A 12,589-nucleotide genomic window follows, 5' to 3' on the forward strand; every position below is an offset into this window, starting at 1 on the left:
TCTAGGCTGCAATAGGTTGGTGTGGGACTCTGTCTCAGTATGTGACCAACTAGCACTAGCACTAGCACGAGCAGAAGAACTAGGATAAAAAGGAGGCTTAGAAGAACCCTCTCCAACACAACCTACGGATGTGGAAGCTGATGCAAATGCAGATGTGGATGCGGGAACATGGGAGCCAATACCCCTTAACCCTTCAACTTGCATTTTCCTATTTGCTTTGTCTTTTTCAATTTTTTCTAATGCCATTAATCAAGTGCGTTTTGCCTCAGGAGTTTGGTGAGTGCAAACTATAACATCGTGTCCAGGTATAGCAGCAATGTGAAATTTCAATCTATAAATACCCCTGGAAGTTATTTTTTCTTTACAAAACATGCATTTTGTTTGATATTTGGTTCTTCCAGGAAACTCTTCATTATATTTCCAACATTCATCTTTTTTACCCATTGGAATTTGCGAAAAATGAGAGCAAAGGTTGCTGCAATAATTTTTTTAATGTAAAATATCAAAGTTTGAAGCTAATAAAAATTAGAAAACAACAAACCCTAGCTTGCAACTTAGTAAAAATAAAGAACATTCAAGATTTACACTAAAATTCTTGAAAATTATAGAAATTTAACAAAAAATGCATAATACACTAATATGCAAGAAAAAAATAAGCACTTACCTCTTGCAAATGAGTTGAGGAGTGTTGATATTAGCTCCTTAATGCTCCCAAAGCAATTGATGGGCTCCCCAAATGGCCTGCTGATCTCTTTGGTGCTCTTCCTTTTTTTTATTTTTATTTTTATTTTTCCTCTTCCTTCTTGCCGGTTGGAAACCTATGGCTTTTCTTTTCTCTTCTTCTCTCTCACTTTTCCTCTCTTCTACTCATGCTTAACAAATAGAAGGCCCTTTAGGGTTATAACAAAGAGAATAGGTCAAAAACAAAGTGAAAAAAACAAGTGATTTTTTTTTAAATTTCAACTTCCCTTTTTACATGCCGTGGGTGATTCATACCCGATTTTTAAAGGTGATTTTGGCGATTTTTACATGAATCACCTGAATCGGCGATTCAGGCGATTCATGGCCCAGAAATCGACGATGGGCGATTCTCGTTACTATGATTTATATGCATGTATATATATGCAAATACATATACATATACATACACATATATTCATATACATATATTCATATATATATATATATATATATATTCTTTATTTTTAATCTCTTAATTTTTTAAATTCTCAAATAGGTTGCTGAGACTAGATTCACATCAACTACAATTGTCTGGAGATAGCTTGTAAATGTTCGAGAGACACTTTCTACTATGGTGATCAACCAACAATGGAACATATAGGAGGCAGTTTAGCACTGAGAGGATAACAAATGTCAAGCAAAGGATTTTGGATGACACTTGGTGGGATCGTGCATAATATCTTGTTAGTTTCACGAAGCCCATTCTAGGTATGATACACTTTATTGACAAGGTTAAGCCATGCTTGGGGGTGGTTTATGATGAAATAGACCCAATGATTGAGAATATAGAGATCCATCATAAATCCAAAAGAACAAGACCCTGAAGAAAGCTTCTTCAAAGAGGCGCAATCAATAGGTGTTGAGCAATGGAACAAAATGACCAGCCCACTCCATCTTCTTCCCTTCTCATTGAGCCCAAATTTTATAGTGAAGAGATTCTTGCTATGCCGTAGGCCACCATATCATGATACAAAAGTAGGTGAAGGGTTTAGGAAAATTGTTACTAAACTCTTCCTTGATACTGAAATGGAAGATGTAGTTATAGGCGAATTTTCTGATTTTGCATCATCCATTGGTCATAATCCCATTGCTGTTCGTGACAAGTATATGAAGGATGGTGTTACCTCAATGATTACAAATCACTGCACCTCCAAATTCTCGCAACCAAAGTTTTATCACAAGTTTTTGAATTTGTATACACTCTCTTAGTCTGGTTGTCATTTTGAAATTAACAAACTCATTTGATTTACTAAAATTCTAGGGAATCCATTGAGATCTTCCTTTGCTTCAATAGGTTGCTAGTTCATCTTCAGCTGAATGATATTGGAGTACATTCTCCTTCATCCATTTATTGAAGGGCAATCGGTTGGCATTCGACAAAGCTGAGGATTTAGTCTATGTACATTCAAATTGCACCTTCTTACTCACAAAAATGAAGAGTATAAGGAAGGGCCAACAAAGTTGTGGGATGTAGAACCAGAGCATATTGACTTGGATCTTTCTATTGCAGCACAAACTTCAACAATGGAGGAGTCAAGTAGCCGTCATCTTTTAGCTCAAGTAACAATAGGGTTCAATCATCTAATGTCAATGTTGATGACAATCTTAGATTGATGATGACCCATATGGTTTTGATTAGTGAGCTGATAATTGATTTCTAGTATTATTTCTATTTTAAACATTGACTATATATCATGAAACTAGTTCAATCTTTTTGATATTAAAAGCTAAATTTCAATTTAAATGTAATGTTTTTGTTTAGCTGCTAGCATATGTATTGGTATGTGAATTTGATGCAAGGAAAGGATGAATAACTAGGGCCAAAGGCTCACCCAACTATCCAAACCACCTTGCAAGAGTTAACACAATGAAAGCAAACACAAAGAACAACCAAAGGAGGAAGAAGAGTGAAATACTTCTATTGATTCATTAAAATATCTTCATACGTGCCTAGCTATAAGGCCTTCTGGGTTACGACCAAATACAAATACATTCACATTCAAAGATCCAACAACAAATTCACATTTTCCAGTTCTGCTCTGCAATCCTCTACAAAAATTGCCCTAACTCTAAGCCTAAATACTCTATACATACTTGCCAAAACGACGTACAAATCATTATAGAACATTACATAAGAGGAAGGCCGACCCAACAACGGTCTCGACATATCTCAAGAAAAGATCTTAACATAAATTTCGCAATCGAATAAATTCCGCAAGTCGGCTCACAGAAATCACGTCCAAATGCTGACACTTGACACATACAGTAACTTGGTACCTACTAAGTGCTACAGTAACTTGGCACCAAGTGCTATAGTAACTCGACACCAAGTGCTACAGTAACTCGGTACTAGGTGCTACAGTAACTCAACACCAACTAAGTGCTACATTAACTCGGCACCAACTAAGTGCTATAGTAACTCAGCATCAACATGCAAAATGAACAAAAATGAGTAGGATAACAAGGCAACCCAAGATGCTCTTGCATTAGACAACCGGGGTTGAAAGAAATGATTCTCTTGAATCATTGAGATGTCGCAATCTAAGTTGAATCCAACTCAGATTGAGAAATCCATGAAGCATCTTCAATGGGCCTATTCTTCCACTTCACCAAATATTCATAGTAATCTTTTCTTCTTGTGCTCTTGCCAACTCTCTGATCTAATATCTGTTCAACTTCTTCAATCGGCTTCTTAGGATAATCTTCTAATACAACAACTTCATCATCTGACTCATGATACTTATACAAATCAGCAATATTGAATATAGAAGATATATCCATGTCATCAGGTAACTCGACTTCATAAGTATTACTATTGTCAAACTTCTTCAAAATCTTACAAGGTCCAAATTTCTTTATCTTCAATTTTCTATATGTTCCAACAGGAAATCTTTCTTTCTTTAAATGAACCATTACGTCATCACTAACTTCAAAATCATGATGTCTTCTAGACTTATCAGCATTATCCTTTTATTTCTAATTACTTTGTTCCAACCTCAACTTCATTTCCTTATGTAGAAACTCCATAAAATCAACAAATTCTTCGCCTACAACGCTTCTCTTTTCTTCACCAGCAACATCTCTCAAATCTGATATACCTCTAGGCTGCATTCCAATAACAATCTCAAAAGGTGTTTTCCTTGTACTCCTATTCACAGAATTGTTATATGCAAACTCAGCTTGTGCCAACACTACTTCCAAATTACTTGGCTTATCTCCAACTAAACATCTCAACAAATTACCCAAGCTTCTATTCACAACCTCTGTCTGTCCATCTGTCTATAGATGGAATGTAGAACTAAACTTCAACTCAGTACCCATCTTCTTTCACAAAGTCTTCCAAAAATAACCAACAAACTTACTATCTCTATCAGAAATAATACTTCTTGGTAATCCATGCAATCTCACAATCTCTTTAAAGAAAAGTTCAGCAACATGCTCAACATCTGATGTCTTCTTACATGGTATGAAATGAGCCATCTTAGAAAATTTGTCCACTATAACAAATATGGAATCATACCCCTTTCATTGTCTTAGGTAATCCAAGAACAAAATCCATACTGATGTCACTCCAAGGTTTCTCAAGAACAGTAATAGGTGTTTACAAACCATTATTTCGATTTACTCCTTTTGCAATTTGACAAACTCCACAATTCTTTGCAAATTTCTGAACATCCTTATACATTTGTGGCCAATAATACTTCTCTTTCAGCAAACTCCATGTCTTATCAATTCTAAAATGTCTAGCCAATCCACCACTATGCTTTTCCTTAATCGGATTCAACCTCATAGAACTTCTAGGAATACACAACTGAATGCTTTTGAACAACATAACTTTTAAAATGAAATACTCATCATACTTATGTGATTTGTCAGATTTGGTGCTCTGCATTCTCTCCACGCCTCAGAAAAATCAGGATCACCATCAGACAACTCTTTCATTTCATCAAAACCAAGAACTTCAACCTTCATTTTAGTCAACAAAGAACATCTTCTACTCAATGCATCAGCACCTTTGTTAGTAACTCCACTCTTATGGTTAATAACAAATGTGAAACTCTGCAAGTACTTAACCCACTTCATATGTTTTTGATTCAATTTATGTTGACTTCCCAAGTATTGTAAAGCTTTATGATCAATATACAACACAAACACCTTAGGAATCAAATAATGTCTCCACTTCTTCAATGCTTGAATAATAGCATAAAATTCTTGATCATACACAGAATACTTCCTTTTGGCATCATTCAACTTTTCACTAAAGAAAGCAATGGGTTTACCTTCTTGACTTAATACAACTCCGTTGCATTACCACTTGCATCACATTCAACTTGAAATACTTTGTTGAAATCAGGCAAAGCCAATACAGGTAATTCAACAACCACAAAGCCAATATAGGTAATTCAACAACCTTTTGTTTCAAAGTCTCAAAACTCTTATCAGCTCCATGTGTCCACTTGAATTCCTTTTTATCTCCATTCATTGTTTCAGTCATAGCATTACAAACAACACTAAAATTCTTTATGAATTTTTCGTAAAAACTAGCCAAACCATGAAATGATCTTACCCCACCCACATTCTCAGGTGTAGGCCATTCCAAAATTGCTTTAACCTTCTCAGTATCCATCTTCAATCCATCAGTTGAAATCACAAATCCCAAATACACAATCTCCTCTTGCATAAAAGAACACTTTTTCAGATTAATCAACAACTTCTCCTCTTTCAACCTCTGCAATACTTATCTAATATGCTCAAGATGTTCTTCCTTAGTCTTACTGAATATCAGAATATCACCCAAATAAACAATTACAAACTTACCCAAAAATCTTTTCAAAACTTCATTCATCAACCTCATGAAAGTACTAGGTGCATTAGTCAAACCAAAAGGCATAACCAACCATTCATACAAACCATCTTTTTTCTTGAAAGCAGTCTTCCATTCATCACCTTCTCTAATTCTGATATGATGATAACCACTCTTCAAATCAATCTTGGTAAAATACTTTGCTCCACTCAAACAATTCATTATGTCATCCATCCTTGACATAGGAAATCTATATTTCACTGTTATTTTGTTAATAGCTCTGGAATCAGTACACATTCTCCATTCTCCATTCTTTTTAGGTGCTAATACAACAGGTACAGCACATGGACTCAAGCTTTCTTTGATCAGGCCTTTCTACAACAACTCATGCACTTGTTTATTAAGTTCTTCATTCTCTGTAAGTGTCAATTTATATGGTGCTTTGTTTGACAAACTACCTCCAGGAATTAGATCCATACAATGACTTATACTTCTCATTGGAGGTAAACCATTAGGTATATCCTCTACAACAATCTCTTTATACTCATTTAGCAATTCAACAATTTCTTCTGGTACTCGGTCAGTACTACCAGTTGTCACTTGGTCACCACTAACTGGTACTTGGTTAGCACTGTTTTTTGGCACTTGGCTACTATTGACACAACTTGGTTTCTTTGGAGTCATAGCAAGACAAACTTGATTCTTTTTCATTTCCTTTTCAAATTGTTTCCCATTAACCATGCAAATTTTTATAGCAGTACAATTAACCTCATCTGGACTTTCAATTAAAGGCAGCAATATTTGTTTCTTCCCATTCACCCAAAGAGTATATTGATTCAATCTTCCATCATGCATAGCATATCTATCATATTGCCAAGCTCTACCCAACAAAATATGACAACAATCCATAGGCATAATATCACACAAAACTTCATCAAAGTAATGTTCGATCTTGAACTTCACAAGGCATTGCTCACTTACCAATATCTTATGCTCATCTTTGGTCCATGAAACATGATAGGGTTTAGGATGCTTTAGCCTCTGCAATTGCAACTTTGTAACTAGCTCTTTTGATCCCAAATTTGTAGAACTTTTACTATCAATGATTACTTTGCAGCATTTTCTAGCCATCTTACATCTTGTCTTGAAAATACTTCTTAAAACAGGTTACTCATCACTTCCCTTATTACATAAGGTTCTTCTCACCATTAGATTTTCTCTAGCCTTAGGTCCACTTGGTGAAGCCTCATCATCTCCTTGAATCACAACATTTCTGTTACCTTGCCCACTTTCAGAGGATCTACATTAAAAAATCTATGTCCCTCTTTACCACATCTGAAACAATTCCCATGAATTCCACCTCTAGAATAAGAATTACCTCTTCCTCGGTAAGAATTAGTACCTCCTCAGTAAGAATTACCACTTTTCCATTCAGTCTTGCCTTTGTCATCATTCTTCCATTCAGATTTGCCTTTATCCTGTACAAAACTTTCAGATCTGCCACCTTCACCATAAGATCTACCTCTACCTTTCTAGAATCTACAACCTCTACCTCTTTGTCTTTGTTCATGCTTCTTTGTCAAGATCTCCTCGGCTTTCAAGGCATATTGATATGCTTCTTCTACACTTTCCAACTTCACAAAACTTATTTCATCTTGAATTTCAGATCTCAATCCATTTATGTACCTTGCAATTTTCTCAACATCATCATCCATATGTCTAGATCTAATATCCAATCTATCGAATTCCTCTGTATACTCTTTCACAGTCATGTCCTTTTGTTTCAAATTTTGCATCTTTCTCAACAAGCTAACTTGGTAATCAGCAGGAAGGATTTTGTTCTTTACCTTGTTCACCATCTTTGACCAAGTTCTTATCTTCTCCTTTCCTCTCCTTTGTCTATTAGTTTGCAAGTGCTCTCACCATAGTGATGCATGACCTTTCAACCTAGTGACTGCAATCTTCACCTTTCTATTATCAGGAGTGTTTTCATATTCAAAGAACTTCTCCATATCTGAGATCCAATCTAACAGAGCATTGGTATCCAATTTTCCATCATAAGGAACAACTTCTATAGTAGGCTTTGAATTTGCCCTAGACAACACTCGCAACAATCTTTCCCCATCTTGATCTTCTTCAAGTTCTGGATTATGGTTTGGTGCTGCTGCTTCATCATCACTTACATCATCAAGATGTGCTCCTCTCCTCTGGGCTGTCTCCACAGCATCTAATATGGCTGCAATTTGTCTCAACTGATCCAATATGACATTATCAACATTTCCTCTACCACGAACCATCTTTATAAATTAGGTTCCTGCAAGATCTTGACCCTCTGCAAGTTATAGGTCAAATTTGCAGATCTACCACCCTACAACCAAATTCGAATCAGGGTTCTACACGATCTAATCTCCACAAGGATGAACCTCAAGCTCCAATACCACCTGACGCAGGTAAAGGATGATTAATTAGGGCCAAAGGCTCACCTAGCTATCCAAACCACCTTGCAAGAGTTAACACAACGGAAGCAAATGCAAAGAACAACCAAATGAGGAAGAAGAGTGAAATACTTTTATTGATTCATCAAAATATCTTCACACATGCCCAGCTGTAAGGCCTTCTGGGTTATGGCTAAATACAAATACATTCACATTCAAAGATCCAACAACAAATTCACACTTTCCAGTTCTGCTCTGCAATCCTCTACACAAACTGCTCTAACTCTAAGCCTAAACACTCTATATATACTTGCCAAAACGACTTACAGATCATTCTAGAACATTATATAAGAGGAAGGCCGACCCAACAACGGTCTGGACATATCCCAAGAAAAAATCTTAACATAAATATCGCGATCGAAATAAATCCTGCAAGTCGGCTTGCAGAAATCATGTCCAAATGTTAACACTCGACACCGTAACTCGGCACCAAGTGCTACAGTAACTCGGCACCAACATGCAGAATGAACAAAAATGAGCAGGATAACAAGGCAACCCAGGATGCTCTTGCATCAGAATTCTAAACTTAATTTGATTTTTACTTTTAGTAGTACATATATTTATAATAACCTGCCATATACATGTATTGGTTGTAGCAACCCCTTTTTTCGGGCCTTAGCTAACAACTATCATATCATTGAGACAGTTACATTTCATATTCATGAGCAAGGAAAGATAGTTATAACAACTATATTACATGTTCATATGAAAGAGGTTAACGGCTATAACCAACTTAACTACAATGTCTTAACTAACAATTGGAGGAGTATTCATTCAACAAATATGGTGAATATAACTGCCATCGTAACCAACCGTTACTTAATGGAAGTGAGATCTTTATTACTAATAAGGATACCTTACTTTTCATAATCACAGGAAGACATATTCACACCACACATTTTTAGATAAAAGAGAACCAATGGCTATAATCCGAATGACTGGAAAGTAAATAACTGATTAAACGATATTAACCATCTAACATATCTTCAACTTGAAATCTACAAATTGAATGCATATCTTATCTCTATCTTGTGCAAGTCTTGGTGTCTGGTGGAGAGGAGAAGCATTACCAAGGGCTTAACCTCCCAACCATTGACCCTTAAGTATTGCCACACAATCTTAACCTAGAAAGGCCCTCCCTACCTTGGGATTAGGCCTAGGACACTACTGTCCAGCCACTAAACATCCTAATGTCAGAGATCCAACCCCCCCATTCATCTTGACAACAAGATCTATTCATTGGACTACCATGAGTTGACTCAAGGTAAAACTCTTTTTATTACTTCCTTATTTGTTAATGATTGTTCTTTCTCTTATCATGCAGGGATATTTCTATTCTCACTCTTCATCTTAACCATGCTGGTCCTCATGGATGAATTATTGGGTGATTCCTTAAGTGGTATTTGGTTTTGTATATAACATTGCCATCTTGTTATGCCTAAATTGGTCTGTGCCATTACAATGAGAAATATAATTCCTTTAAGAATAATCCATTATCATGCAGGTGTTGCACTCATCTCAAAGGGTATATTGACAATACCCCTGTACGAGCTAGCACTTTTGATAGAGATTTATTACGATTGCAAAATCTTATTCGATAAACACATCTTTCTATTATGGCTACTCAATTATATCAGTTCTAGAAGGAACAACCAAAGGAATAGGTAAGCTGAAAAACATTTCAAATTCTGGACTATGAAGAATAATGAACCATTCCTTGATAGGGAACCGATTAATTCAAATGCATAATTTGGGAAAGATGCAAAGAAATTCGGATTATAATGCATGACTTGGTTAGAGGTATAGTTTGACTTGCAAAAATAACCAGGTAGAATTGAGTAGGTGCAATTCAAACTTATGGTATAGTCGTAATGGATGCTAGATATCTAGTCTTGTACATGACTCTCTTAGAGAATCGTGATGATCACTCACTGGGTTTAGATAGAATCATAAACTATGGCAAAACAAGAATGGTTCTCGTTACAAATGAAACTTGATTGTTGCAGACCGAAGAGGTGAAAAGCAATGATAATATTCCCTCACCGCAGGTTAGCATAGATATCCAAGAAAAGCTCCTGCGTGCACGCTCTGTTATGCAAGAAGTTTTGAGGTGGCGGGGCACTCACAAGGCCATCAGTTCAAAATATGAATAATTTATGATGAGTCATTACTGAAATATAAAGTCCGATGGAATAATAGAAATATGCAAGGTGGTCGCTCAAGGCAAAATCAATAAAGCTATCACCAAGGTGAAAGAATAAGGATAGCAACAATAATTTAAACTCATTCATTGATATAATAATATCGTCCCTCATGCTTATATGTGTAGTCTAACATATATGTGTGTGTGTGTGTGTGTGTGCATACCTATGCATACACTTTATTAGAGATTACACAGACATACACACACACATAGGTACATGTTTTATACCCACACAAGTATGAGTACAGATATGGTATTATTATATTAAGACACAATAGAAATTGCAAGATATATTGACATCATCCATATAATGAAGGTAATCTTTTATCTATATATATATATATTTAATGTAATAAAGTTGCTGGTTAGCTCATTGTCGCCCTTTGTACATTCTTGTTTGTCTACCTGTTTCATCCCTTAGCCATGGTAGTCAAGACTCCTACTTGTTGGCTCAATGGTAGGTGGTGCCCTCATGCCAAATTCCTTTCTAGCAATGCTTCCCTCTTTCAATGTGCTCCTACAAGGAAAACAGTTCTCCACAATAATATCATATTCTTCAATATAATCACAATTACTGTAACAAGTGATTATTCATAAACCATCATAACTGGTTACCACTATATCACTTCCCATGAATTAATACTGAATAACCAACTTTCCAAAATTTCAAGGTAACATTAAAATAACATTATAACGATCAACGAACGTGCCATCTTCATAAGAAATTATAACGACTAACCATCTTACCATTTCACATGATCATAACTAATTTTACCTGCCAACTGACTTCACATGAAACCTCAATGGTTATATGACATTTTTAATTTGAGCCAAAATTTGGGATGTAACATTGGTATTGGTATTTTTTTAGCAGCGGACACACACACACACATGGACGTACCCAAACTAAAAATATTTTTGCCGTACCAGGATTCCGCACCCACATACCTGTACCCATTTCCATACCTGATTCAGCCACTTAGATTACAAACAACGATTCACAAAGAGTATACAAATAGTGGAAGAATTTTGATGCAGATGCATTAGCAACAACAGCGATAATTTTTTTCTTGTAGTGTTGCCAATGTTTCCAAAACGAAGCAATATCAACTCATGACATCACATCATTCCATTCTTCTCTTGTCTAGCCTGACTTCCCATAAGCTTTAATACTCAACTTCTGGCAGTCGGTCTTCTCGACAATTTTGTTTCAATTCATGCCAAGGTAAAGCAGTATGATTGTATAGTGCATTTGATGACTACAGCCTTCTGCAAATAGTGAATATTATTACAAGCTGAGTTTACAACAAATTATCATACTTAATTTTGACCTGGTGAATAGCACTTCATTGCCAATTAATTTCTGTTTCTCTTATAATTCTGCATATGTCTAATTATATTTTGACTTCAATGATACAAATATTCTAACAGGTCTACTCCTTTAGTTATCCAACAGTTTATTCTTTTTATAATTATATATACCTTGGCTTACAGTACACAAATTTCTGCCTACTACTATCCTGTCTTATACATTAGTGAGTATACATCCAATGGGTGCATGAAATTCAATGGAAGAATACTACTGTTTAAATTCTATGGTTGGTGTTTATATTGCTTGATTACCTACGTGCATTGAGTGTAAGAGATAGATGCTAAGAATAGGGATGGGCCAGCCAGTACTAAAATTTGTCCAAATCATTTGAGCTGTGTTTGTAGAAAAGAAGAAGCAAAAAGTTCAAAAAGAAACAAAATACTTCAGTGGAAAACTGAAAAAATCGATTTATGAAAATTTCAAATAAATGTCACTAAAAATGCAGTTTAAAAATGACTTCTTTTGTATATTTTGTTTTTTGATTTTGGGCAATAGAAGTAGCGGACCAAAGTTTATCATTGTCCACACAGATGTCTTATTTTTTTGTCCAAAAACATTCTGAAAAAGTGCATAGTTTTTTAGTTTGAAGGTTTCCTTTGCAAATGGCCCAAATATTATTATATCTCAGTAGATCCAAGGTTGTTTCATGGCTAATCTCCCTAGCTGCCATCCTCATTTGCCAATGCGATTTCTTCTCATTCCATTCTGCTCCTGTATTTGTTATGGTTTCACGTGCAATGTTTATCTAATGGTAAACCCATTTAGAACATTGGATAGGGTACGTTAAATCTTACACTGTTTCCTTAAGGAAATCGAATCTAGTTGGTCATAAAGAATTGACATGCTGTCCACAATAAATCATCATCTCTTAAACTATTTGCATTTTTTTCTATATTATAGATCATTTACAAACCTTTTGCTCATTCGAGGAACAACATGAGAGCATTACAAGCTTATTCAATCATCAAACTAAG

At 35.5% G+C, this 12,589-nt stretch overlaps 1 protein-coding gene across 4 annotated transcripts in view; it reads left to right on the forward strand.

Annotated features, from left to right (window-relative positions):
• Positions 1-12,589, forward strand: part of LOC149561457 (Transducin family protein / WD-40 repeat family protein) — a 175,252-nt gene that overhangs the window by 75,960 nt on the left and 86,703 nt on the right. The gene's annotated exons all lie outside the window — the stretch shown is intronic.

The sequence above is a fragment of the Cupressus sempervirens genome, chromosome 4, assembly GCF_028749045.1.
Source record: "Cupressus sempervirens isolate cs-2001-9-10 chromosome 4, ASM2874904v1, whole genome shotgun sequence".
NCBI classification, from domain to species: domain Eukaryota; kingdom Viridiplantae; phylum Streptophyta; class Pinopsida; order Cupressales; family Cupressaceae; genus Cupressus; species Cupressus sempervirens.